The following is a 10,695-nucleotide window of genomic DNA, read 5'->3' as shown; positions in this document are numbered from 1 at the left end:
TCTGCCATGGTATTTGCTAGCAAATACCCCGGTACATGGAATTCCATAATGACAAATACCCCGGCAGAGAAAAGAAAATCTCAATTCATAGAAATTGGTAAAAAAAATACCATGGTTCTCATCCAATCAAAATACAGCATTATTACATAAGGTGGAATTATTTCTTAAAATTATATATATTTTTACAGATGACGTCCTAAACATTAAACTGGTTGTGAAGTGAAGTGCATTTATACATGAAACTACCATTGTTCTATTTTTTGAGAAATAAAGTCGCTTTAAAAGAATACAATGATAGTATACTGATATACCCAGCATTTTATTGTTGAATAAATGATAACAACTGTCATTGAAATCAAAAGAATATGCTCTTGACACCTTACGACTTGCATGCCTTCTTAATTCATCGAGAAACACCAATAAATCGCTGAACTTTTAAATTATCATGGATTAAATAAACTATTAATAGTGAGCTGGCGAGAATGATTTATTCAAAACAGATATTTATACACTGCGACAAAAACCAACGTTTTTGAAAATTTGATACTTAATAATCTTTTTTTGAAAATTTGATACTTAATAATCTTTTTTTGAAAATTAATAGAACTTTTCTTCATTTGTTGCAATAACGGTTGATTATTTAAGTGGTACTTAGCCTCACTACCACAACTATTGACTATTTCTTGGCAAACAAAACTTATAGGTGGAGGAAGCCACAATGTCAGAAGAGAACTACCGCCCACCGCCAGGAATACTCACAATACGTGTCAATTAAGATTGAAGTCGAACGCACCTTCCACTTACTGGTTTAAAACTCTCACCATGAGTGTTGACAGATACATGCATTTTATATCTTACTATGTGGAATAGATTGTGTTCATTATTTAAGGCCGTTACGTCACCTATGGTGTTAACGTCTATTCAATTCGGGCTGATGGAATTTTATCTTATTGGCAATCATATTACATTTTATTAATTCTCAAAGTGATACAGTATTTCTGAAATAACTGAGAGCTGACGCTAACTGTATCATCGATGAAAAATATATATCATGTTTTAAAAGAAAACAAAACTTTACGACAAAAGAGATGATTTCAGCTTTCCAATTGTGAACTCTCCATTTCTAAGTAACATTCCAGCAGCACCTGCATACGGGGTTTATATCTCCCAATTGATAAGATATTCCCGTGCTTGCATTTCCTATCATGATTTTCTTGATAGAGGGTTGCTGCTCACAGGAAAGCTATTAAACCAAGAGTTCCAAATGGTGACGTTGAAATCATCCCTTCGTACATTTTACGGACGCCATCACGAGCTGGTTGACCGTTATGGAATAACCGTTTCACAAATGATATCGGATATGTTCCTTACGTCGTAACTACAATCCCCTTCCCTTTCATGAATGTGACCTACCGAATTCGACTATTTACCGGATTTGTAATCACATAAGCAACACGACTGGTGCCACATGTGGAGCAGGATCTGCTTACCCTTCCGGATCACCTGAGATCACCCCTAGTTTTTGGTGGGGTTCGTGTTGTTTATTCTTTAGTTTTCTATGTTGTGTCATGTGTACTATTGTTTTTCTGTTTGTCTTTTTCATTTTTAGCATTTTATAAGACAGGTGAAAGATACAAAAATTCTCATTAGTCGAAAATAAAACGACAACGCCATTAAAAGAAAAAGTCAAGCAAACAAACAACAGTACACAAGATGATATCAGCTGCTCCTAAAAGGTATAGCAGATATTTCATATCATGATTTCTTGATAGAGGTTTGCCGCTCATATGGAACCATTTAAGGTAGATCTTAAGTATAAACTTTTTGAGACATAGTTTTCTTAAAATTTGACAAAATGAAGATTTTACCAAGCTTTTTTCAAAAATATAATATTTTTCATGCTATGAGTCGTTCCCCAAATTTGTTTAGATTGTTCATGAAAAAACCCCAATTGGGTGCATAAAAAAATTCTATGAGATAGAATTTTGAAATAAATTGTGAGGAGATATAGTCCAGTCAAACTAAGATTTAACCTCAAACTAATTGCAACAGTAAATGTTTTAGTTTTTTTCTAAAGCATTATGCCCTTTATATACACAGAAAAAAATCCATTAAATCAAACTTGAGGAAAACTAAAAAATCAGCATTTTTAATTCCCTATGGAAATTAACATTGGAAGGGGAGTTTACTTGCAAAATGAGTCTTTTTTGGTCATTTTTTTTGGTTTCTTGAAATTTATGTTAAGTATAATACTTTGATGGGTTACTAAGTTTGTATTTGACTAAAATATTTAAACTTCTGCTCACGAAATGTACAAAACCGAAGTGTTATGGGTAGTTTTATTTTTGTGTGCATTTTTCATTAAAGAAATTGCAAATTTGAAGCTTTGTATCCATTTTGAAAAAATAATGTGAAAATTTGGTATTGGTTATATCTGTATATTATATTTTATCAGCAACATACTTATCTAAAGAAACTTTAAACCACAAAAAGAAGAATACATGCCTAATTATTTTTATTGAATTGAGATTCTTTACCTTGACATGTTGAAAAATTCAATAAATGGTCAACTAATGAATTACGAAATGTAGATTATATATAGCTTGATAAAAGATATGAAAACACATTTAGAGTTGTTTGTTATACTCTAAAGACCGCAAAAAAATATAATCAAGAATTAATACATTCTGATGAATAGCAGGGGTAAATGTATATTTTTGTATCAATTTTTATTGATATTTCTGCCTTTTTGCAAGAGTTATCTCCCTTTTCAATGCAAATCTCCATATTACGAAATTTAAATGGTGATTTTTGAGTCTTCCTCAAGTTAGATTTTATGGGACCTTTTTCTTTGTATATTTGGAGTAAACTGCTAAAGGTTAAAACTTTAAAATCTTCTGTTGCAATTACTTTCGGGTTAGGGTTGAATTTATGCTAGATTGACAGGACTAATAGGTTTCATTAAATATTTTTTACTGAAAAAATTATCTTCCTTAAATGGCTCATTTGCCAAAAAAAAATAAATTAAATAAATATTTGTTTAAATATTTTGAATAATACAATATGTCACCTAGTTTTCCTAATATAAATAAACAGTATACAATGTAATCATTAAATTGCAAATCTATCTCAAAATTTGCAAATTGGAGAAATAACTAGACATAATTTGTACTGCGATTGACAATACAAGATTGCGGTATACCATGAATATACATTAAACCAAAAGTTCTAAATAGTGAAGTTAAATCATCCCTTCTTAAATTTTACGGTTGATATCAAGAGTTTGTTGACCGCTATGGAATATCCGAATCACAGATAATATCGGGTATGTTTCGAATATCGTAACTACAATCCTGATCCCTGTTCATGAATTGAACCTACAACATGAGGCTATTTACCAGGTTTGTAATAATATGAGACGGTTCTGCTTACCCCTGCAGAGCAATTGAGATCACCCCAGTTTTTGATTTGGTTCGTGTTGCTTTGTCTTCAGTTTACTATATTGTGTCTTGTGCACTATGATTTTTCTGTCTTTTTTTTCAGCACGGCGTTGTCTTTTTATTTTCGATCTATGAGTTTGAATGCCCGTTGGTATCGTTCGTCCCTCCTCTATGCATTGGTTGGTAGACCATAAGGTATTATTATTTTTCTTCTAAACAATCCGTATTTTTTCAAAAATATTCAAAACCTATGACAGCACAATCTAAAATATATTTTAATAGCATATAAGAAAGCCTTTAATACAGATAAAAACACAATAGCTGAGCTTTTGTATTTCTTTTTTCTTAGATTAAACCATCAGACTTGGGGTCAATTACGTTCGAATGTAATTAATTAAATTACACATTACATTGCAAAAATGGTCAATTACACTAATTACACATTACACAGATTTTGAAATGTAATTAATTAAATTACAATTACTTTACTAAAGTAATTAATTAAATTACACATTACATTTCATCATGATATTTTTTAACAATATTTTACATGTTTATATGATGCATGTGTAAAATATTCATGTAAGCATAGTTTAAACGTATCCGAATCTTCTGGTCTGAAAACAGCAATTGTGAATAGTCTTTTGACAGGATCTAATGTAACGTGTGCAAGATATTGCTCGATCAGGACATGGAAGTTTTATGATTAGAATATCATTATATTGATAGGAGAGGGAATTTGTTCCTATTAACTTGCCAATACATCAAGGGGTATTTTGACATCTCAGAAATGAACTCATTTGAATTAAACATAATATGAATAAAGAAATTATAAATGAATTTAAAATATTTTTTTATTTTACTTTAAAAAATATTAAAAAGTGTGCTTGTCAAAATATTGAAAATATATGTATATAATGTCTAAATATTAGCAATATTTTGCTAATTAGATAAAATATCTGTAATAATGGCATTGCAACTGGACATTTTAATCTGATTAATTGCGGTTTGTTTTTACAGCTGTTAATTTGTATTTCTATAATCCTTTTGTGTATACTAATTTCATAAAATGATTGTATGCAGTGATTTTAAATTCTAAATGAACTGTCTCAGAAAGATGTTTCACAGTGACACATTTTATTTTTTTAGTTTAACAAGGTGTTTATTACTTATCAATCTATTTAGTTAAAGGTCTTTCTTAAAAACTAGAACAACCCCTTTAAATGATTATCACATTTTTAAAACTATAAAATATAAATAAAAAATCTGTAGGTCAAATAAATGATATAAAAACTTCAGAATAAATTACAAACTTCATATATTAAAAAAGTATGTGATATTAATATTTGAAAAATACATATAATTTTACAATTTATATTATTAAACACAATCCTTAACTGTAACACCATAAAAGTACATGTAATTGAAATGTAATTCAAAAGTAATTGAGCATTACATGCTTTTTTCAATGTAATTAATTAAATTACCATTACATGTAATTAAAAAAATGCTCAATTACACATTACATTCAATTACATGGAAAATTGTAATGCATTACACCTAATTACCATTACATTTTTAATTACCCCATCCCTGTACACCATGGCTTCCAATTCTACTACTTGTGGAAAATGTTCACTTCGACAGACAACGAAGACAGCGGAACACTGGTGCCCTGAATGTGAAGAAGCTCTTTGTAACGAGTGAACAAACTATCACAATGTTATGAAGGCCACAAGAAGTCATAAACCCATACCAATCTCTAAACACAAGTTACTTCCGTCAGTAACAGCTGATATACAACAATCATGTATATATCACAATAAACAATATCAACACTACTGTGTAAAACATGCCTTACCTATTTGTGTGTCATGCATCAATGACCATCGCAAATGCAACGTCACTACTCTTGAGAATGTCACAAACAATGTCAAGACCTCTGGACATTTTCTAGACCTGGAATCCAGGCTGGACGACTTATTGCAAAACATCGATAGAATGAAAAAAGACAGAAAACTAATTGTACTTACATAGAAAAAGTAAAAGCGCAACATGTTAAAACAATTAAGCAGATAAGAGTTGAATTAAACAGACATTTAGATGCCTTTGAAAAACAAGTTCTAAGAGATCTCGAAGAGAAGGAGGTTCAATGTAAGGAGAATATTCAGAAAGTATTATCGACAATCGAAGACAAGGAAGTTATTATAAGTCAATATCATTCAAATTTCCAAAGCATTAAACAATGTGCCTCTGATCTTCAAATATTTCTTGGAATAGGAGAAATTGAGGTGAAAGTAAACGAATATGAAGCATATTTGCATTCGTTGGTAGAGGCAAAAGGTTTCGAGCATTGTGATCTTGTATTCAAGGTAAACACAGATGTGCAAAGTATTTTGCACGCACCAAAGCATTTTGGATCAACTGAAATCAAAGTCGGACCTAACAACTTCGAGTTTTACCGAGCAAAATATAGGCAGGTACAGTTGAGGGTAGTAGGGATGATACAAACGATAAACGATGTGAAGTTAATTCTACAGAAAAAATACGGCGGCGCAGTTAAGGGTTGTTGTGTGTCAGAAGTAGGCGAATTTCCATTTATTGATAACTGCAGTCCAAAAATGCTTCATGTCATATCGTCTGATGGAACATTAAAGTTCAACATGACCCTTGATCCTTGTGATGTTTTTGATATAGTCTGTATCGATAAGAAAACTGTCGCTATCACAACTGGGCAGTCATTAAAGAAGACCGGTATTTATATTATAGACCTTGAGAAACGTATCAAAACAAACTATCGATCCCTTCTAGGTCGCTCATACGGAAGCACACGTGATCAATACTCCCTTTTTGTTTGTGTTGCCGCAATAGGTATATTCCAAATAAACATTGTGAATCATACCACAAATCTGATTGGTCGTAAATTATCACTTAATTCTTACGTATCTGTTTTTGGCGACAAAATTTACTACACTAACAGCAATGATCACAGTGTAGTGTGTTGTGATCGCAATGGATCACATGTTTGGATGTTTAAAAATTAATCAGTTTTGAAGAACCCGGGAGGCATCACTGTAGATAATGACGGAAACGTGTTAGTGGTTGGGTATGCGTCGTCGAATGTAGTAATTATTTCGAAAGATGGGAAACATCACAAGGAAATCTTGACCAGACAGGATGGTCTTCGTAGTCCATCTGCCATTGTCTTTAATAAACAGAGAAGGGAACTTCTTGTTGGAAATTTTCTCTACAATGTTGATTTTTTTATTGAGATAAGAACAACAGACACAACTTCCGGTTCATTTTCAAATGTTAAATTTATTAATTTTATACTTTAACTTAATTTCAAATAATTTTTCAAGTAACTTTGAATATAAGTATTGTTGTCTCCTATGTTAACAATAATATGTTAATATGAGAAAAGAGATACGACGTGAATATGTGCTAGACATATATTAGGTGACCTTATCCTTATTTTCCTATAAAGTGGAAATTTCAATGAATAAACTCATCATAGATACTAGGATTGAAACTTTGTATTTTTACGCTTTACGTATACACAATACTATCTGTGATGCTCAAACAAATTTTAAAAACATTTCCCTAAATATCGCACTAACAACTGGGATCGGAACATTTCATGAAAAAAAAATCTACACACAAATACAAATTCCATTTTCATGGTTGCAAAACACGCTTTAAATATCACTATGAATTATACATGTTATAAGTATGCATGTTTACCTGATAGAACATCAACCGAACTGTGCAACTTCCAAAACAATGACGCTGACTTTATTTAAAAAGTACAATCACAAAAATACTGGAAAAAAAATCCTTAATCAAGTGGCAAAATCAAAACATAAAAGACATCATACGAATGGATAACAACCGTAATATTCCTGACTTGGTACATGCATTTTCATATGTAGAAAAAGCTGGATTTAACACTTGTATGACAGTAAAAAACAAAAAGTAAAACGACAGAAATACTGAACTCTGCGAAAAATTCAAAACGGAGAATCAAACGACAAAATCAAATGATAAAACACATCAAACGAATGGACAACAACTGTCATAGTCCTGATTTGGTACAAGCGTTTTCAAATAAAGGACGATATCAAAAAGTCGAGACGAACTATATCAAAGGGAAATTTATAAATCAAAATTAAACTCAACGGTTAAAGCGAACGAACAGACAAACAACAATATACATATACATATCACTCTGTGGTGATCTCAAGAAGAGAAAGCTGATCCTCCATCATAGACGGCACCAATCATGTTGATCACGTTAGTACAAATAAAAAAAACTTATGTGTATTAGACACACGAAGACTCATTTTGTCTTTGTTGATACATTAAAGTTGATTGTTATTAACATAAATCAGACACAATCGATAACCTTCAATGAAAGAATTTTGTCCAAAATCGTGATTATCATTTTTTGTTTATAGATATGTAATAAGAGAGCAACGTTATTGCGAACAGATAGATACATATAGATTCTTACATTGATACCAGTGGATTATCGGATTTATCCAATCGAGATAGTTAAATTATCAATTTTAAAGTTAGAGCCGCCTCGGCGAGTTCTTTAAAATTTATAATTTAACTATCGAGATTGGATAAATCCGATAATCCACGAGTAACTATGTAAGAATCTGTTTCTCTAATGATTAAAAAGACATTTTCTTTTTTTGTTAACCAAAAATCCCCTTCGAGTGCCTTTCACATTGCACGAAGTTGTCAATTTCATTAACACCTGTTATCATATTTTGATTCATTCAGTTGGCTAAAAAGGTCATGACCCTTAAAATCATCCAATGATCTTTTGAGATCACTAGCAACCACACGTTGATTAAATTTTTTTATACAATGGGTTCGGAAAGGGATAAATTTCCATAGAGTTAGAGAAAATTATTTATCAGCTGTTATCAAATCATAACCAAATAGTGCATTAGACAAATGTTAGTACATGACTTATATTTGTTGACATAGAATATATCAATCGGTCATGTTTGATCAATGATAAATAATTTCTGTCTACTTCATTTTGTCCAAAATTTACGACAATCTTTTTGTTATATATTCATTAAACATTGATATAAAACAATTTTAACATAGTTTTGTTGCCGCTAAACAGTTAATTTTCTAATGATCTATTCACAAATTGTCAAGTAACCTTGGTCCAAACTCCCGAAGGCAATTTCGACCTTTGGTGGATTTAGGGTATTCCTTTTTGAATTCCGTTGTTCATAAAGATTCTATGATGTTTGAATCTTGATAATTTTTATAATTTTTGAATTTCAGCGTGACTGCTAACGGTATATTAAGAAAAGTGCGTTAGACTCAGAAGCTATTGCGTCTTACTTTTATCACATACATGTATGCTAAATAAGAGAATGCCCGTACCAAGTCAGTAATATGACAGTTGTTATCCATTCATTTGATGTGTTTAAGCTTTTGATTTTGTCTTTTGATAAGCCACTTTCCGTTTCGAATTTTCATCAGGATTCAGTTTTTTGTTGTTGATTTTACTTTTTAATTCACTCTGCACAAACACTTGTTACAAACACAATTGTCATCAATGTAAAGGGTAAAACTCAAGATCTACAAGAATCAATTTCCTATGAAATATTCACTTTTTCGATTCTGCATTAATTTGTCAGCTAGTTGTTTATTACTAGTACGAAAGAAAAAAAATCATATGAGATATTTACTTTTATGTGTCTGCACTAATTTGCAGTTTGTTGTTGGATACAAGTACGTGAAATGAATTATTAAAGAGTGTCTAACGTTGAATTGCTTTTTTACATTTACATTTTTCTCCTAAAGCTGCCGTCAAAACAATTATGTACACAAATCCGATAGAAGAACGGTGGTAGTTTGCATACTTACTTTGTATATGAATGGCGGGATATGTAAGATATCTATTATTATCAATGTATAAATGGGCTTCCATACTTTTTCCTGAGACAAAATGTATACGACTAACACATGTTTAAGATCACCCAAATTGTTTACATATTTATTTATCAGCCGTTTTCCCACCCCACATTAAAGTTCAATTTTTGTTATATACTTAATCTATTCAAATGGATAAGACGTTTTGGACCAATTGAAATATATACAAAGGTATAACTATTACCTTATGAATGGTACGTCCTTTTTATATGCTTGCTTTTACTGCAATTGCAATTCTAAGGCTTTTAAAAAAATGCAAATCTTGTTTAAATTTTGATTGTTGCTTTGAATTTTTTGTTTCTTTTCGGAATATTTTCATCAATTAAATTTAATAGCGTTGACGTCATAATTTAACCCTGGTTGGAAATGTGAAGCGCATTGATAGAGTACACCCCAAATACACTATGTACGTACAAATAAGGACGCTTATAAATATTAAAAGAAAATTGTATTAATTTTTTGTGATCATAATGGCTCACGTATTTGTGTTTTTAAAGATGATTCAGTTTTGAAAATACCGAGAGGCCTCGCAGTAGATAATGATGGTAGCGTGTTTGTTATCGGACATGGATCGTCAAATGTCGTCATTATATCAAACGATGGAAAATGTAACAAGGAAATCCTGAATAAAGAGGATGGTCTCCGAGAGCCATCTGCAATTTTCTTTGATAGACAGAAAAAGAGAACTCCTTGTTGCAAATGTTAAGCAAACTGCCTTTCTCTACAATATAAAGTTATGATGTCAAACAAATTACATTTAATTGTACAGTGCCATGCTTTACACGAATCAGTTTAAATGAATTCAAATAATTAAAACACCTATTAATCAAAATAGAAACGAAATCTTGAATTGTCTGCAATTGAATTAAATTGTATAAACTTTTAATAGTTATCAAAAGTACCAGGATTATAATTTTATACGCCAGACGCGCGTTTCGTCTACATAAGACTCATCAGTTACGCTCAGATCAAAATAGTTAAAAAGCCAAATAAATACAAATTTGAAGAGCATTGAGGACCCAAAATTCCAAAAAGTTGTGCCAAATACGTCCAAGGTAATCTACTCCTGGGGTAAGAAAAGCCTTAGTTTTCCAAAAAATACAAAGTTTTGTAAACAGAAAATTTATAAAAAATACCATGTAATTGATATTCATGTCAACACCGAAGTGCTGCCTACTGTTATATATAAATAATCAAAATTAGATTGATTGATATTGATCATTCCAAGATCACGTCTTATATATATATAAAAATATTTGAAAGACGACAGAAGAATTGTGAACATTTC

Source organism: Mytilus trossulus, chromosome 13 (assembly GCF_036588685.1).
Source record: "Mytilus trossulus isolate FHL-02 chromosome 13, PNRI_Mtr1.1.1.hap1, whole genome shotgun sequence".
In the NCBI taxonomy this organism is placed as follows: Eukaryota; Metazoa; Mollusca; class Bivalvia; order Mytilida; family Mytilidae; genus Mytilus; species Mytilus trossulus.
Note: the sequence above shows the minus strand (reverse complement) of the source record.